Raw genomic sequence first — 2,805 nt, forward strand, 5'->3', positions numbered from 1 at the left:
GTGTAATTACAATTTTTGATGGAATGATTTGAAGCAGGGCTCATTTCTGTACTCCAAGTAGAGTATCTGGGCAAGGTTGCAATTTTGTGGCACCAGCAAGCAATGCCTAAGACCCAATTTTTCAGCCCCTGTTTAACAGGGGCATGTAATTACAATTCTTGAATTGAATATTTCACTTTTTTTCACTTTAATCATCATTAAAATCAGTGGTCCCCGAAAAAAACGCAGTTTTAAAAAACATTTTAGGAATTGACCCATGTCCCCTGGGGAAGGAGCCTGGTCCCCAAACCCTTTTTAGGACAAGATCTTGCATATTAGCCATTAAAATTAGCACTTTTTATTTCGAACGTTCGAGTCCCATAGACTTCAATTGGGTTCTAAAGTTCGCACTAATTTTCAGTCCGTTCGAAACTTCTTGTGTGAACCAAACCGGGGGTGTCTGGCTCATTCCTAATTGCCATAGGGTAAGATTTGTAGGGGCCTCCGTGGCTCAAAGTGGGAGAGAGAAACAGGAGTAAAAAAAGGCAAAAAAGAGGGGGGTGAGAAGGGACCTGTTTCTCCGTGTCATCCCATGAGTTAGGGGAAATAGCTGTCTTAATAAAGCTAGGTAGATCCACTTAGCTTAGCGGGGAGGTGGGCTGAGTGAGTATCCATCTCAAAATGTTCTGTGAGGCCTTACAGGGTCAAAGGTGTAGGTATGTTAGGCGTGGGTAGCTTGCGAGGATTGCAGGTTTCAATGAAAGGTTTCATGGGTACATGGTGTCCTGAGGACAATCTAGGTACAATCTGGCCTGGCCCTTCTGTGAGTGGGGGATGCTGTATGGCTTGTACAAGGTATGTCCCTCTGCGGAAGCGGTTTCAGTGAGGAGGATCTGCGCCTCCTGATGTGGAAGTCGTCTCTCTCTGGGATGGCATCTATTAAGTTGGCTCTTTGAAGCTGAGTGGTACGGAATGCTTTGTACCAATCTGGAAGCTCAACTGGGGGTATTTGCAGGGTGTTGCAGAATCCTCTTATGTCCTCTGGGACTCTCAGGTTGGCGGTGCGACCCGCCACTGAAGCTGAGAGGTAGAAGGGAAACTTCCATCTGTATTGGATTCCTTTGCAGTGAAGGACATCAAGCAATGGGCGCAGATCTCTCATATTTTGGAGGGTTATAGGAGACAAATCCTGGAATATTTTGATCTCTGCGCCCTGAAGAAGCAAGATGCGATGGTCTCTGGCTCTTCTTAGGATGTCCTCCTTAAGTTTAAAGTTCACTAAGCAACAAATGACATCCCTCGGGGGGGTCTGTATCCCTGCCTCTGGGTTTAAGGGCCCTGTGCAGTCTCTCATATTCGATGGGAGTCTCAGATGATCTGTCTAGCAGGTCGTTAAAGATCTGTATGGTGACTTGTGCTAGGTAGGCTTGTCCTATGTTTTCCGGAATTCCTCGTACCCGTAGCTTGTGGCGGCGGCCTCTGTTATCAAGGTCCTCCATGTGCCTGTTTTTTTTCCCAGCTGGGTATTGTAGGTTTGGGAGGTCTGCTGGAGCTGTTGGATGGCAGTGTCATGTCGGGCAGTTGCTTCCTCCACTTCTGATAACCACATGTGTATCGAGTGAATGTTTCTCCTGAGCTCCGAGATCACGGACGTGAGGGAGTTCTTTATGTCTGCCGCCACAGACCTGAGATCTGCCATGGTGAGAGCATGGGTGCTCAGCAGGCTCTCTTCTCCCAGTGAGGTCTCATCTGCTGGCGGGCTCCAGCTTGGAGAGCGTGCCTCCGCGCAGGCCTGATGTGAGGCCTCGGCCAAGCATGTACGGGGTCTAAAGTTTTCCAGGATTTTGCACCCGGTCTGTGTGTCGTTACCTCTCCGGGAGCGGGACTGCAATCCCTGTCCTCTCGATTTCCCCATGTTTGGTAGCAGGCTGGCTCCAAATTCGCTGCTGTGAGGACTCCTTTGGACAGAGCTGGGCGTTCAAGCGGCTATCTCATCTCGGCTCCAAGCCACGCCCCCGATAATTTAATACCTTGTGTTAGGGACGATTCAATTTTTCCCAAATTGTGTGTGTTGGGGGGGAGGGGGCAGGAACCATTCTTTTATAAGGGGGGTGTTATATGTGGCGCTAACCAAACTATTCAAACTATTCGATTTGTTATAATACACGTCTATAGGATCTGCACAGCATTGCACTATTGCATGGACTTATTGATTGCATATTGTTTAATGCACTGTACTATTTTTATTTTTAATACGTTATATTGATATTTTATGCACTTTACTGTTTTGCACATTTTTGCACAGTGTTTACATATAATTTTTATCCATTATATATTTATTTATAATTAATGTATGATTTTGAATAGTTTGGTTAGCGCCACATATAACACCCCCCTTATATATCACTTTGAGTGCAGAGAACACTTATATATGTGTGCAGCTTTCTATATTATATATATATTTTTTTCATTTAAATTTTTTATAATTAGATTGTGCGCAACAGGAAACACTTTTTATTTTTTACAGTTTGCCTTCTTCTCATACCCTGGTGCTGCACACCATGGATGCTTTCAATTTTTTAACAAATAGAACTATTGATGTAGACGATTTTTTTGAAAAACAGGAAGTCAATAATATAGGAACATTAGAAAATGCTTTTAGGAGAATCGGACATCTAATGGAGAAAAAAGTAAATGCATGGTGGGACATGGTTACCCACGAGAAATATATTAAAGATAAATTAGTTCCTAGGAGATTGCGATGGGATGTTCCCATTAATGATGGTTTGATTGATAAAGAATCCACAGATGAATGGTTCCATTTCT

Source organism: Lithobates pipiens, unplaced genomic scaffold, assembly GCF_037356315.1.
Source record: "Lithobates pipiens isolate NorthernLeopardFrog02 unplaced genomic scaffold, aLitPip1_a1.2 Scaffold_8, whole genome shotgun sequence".
Taxonomy (NCBI): Eukaryota; Metazoa; Chordata; class Amphibia; order Anura; family Ranidae; genus Lithobates; species Lithobates pipiens.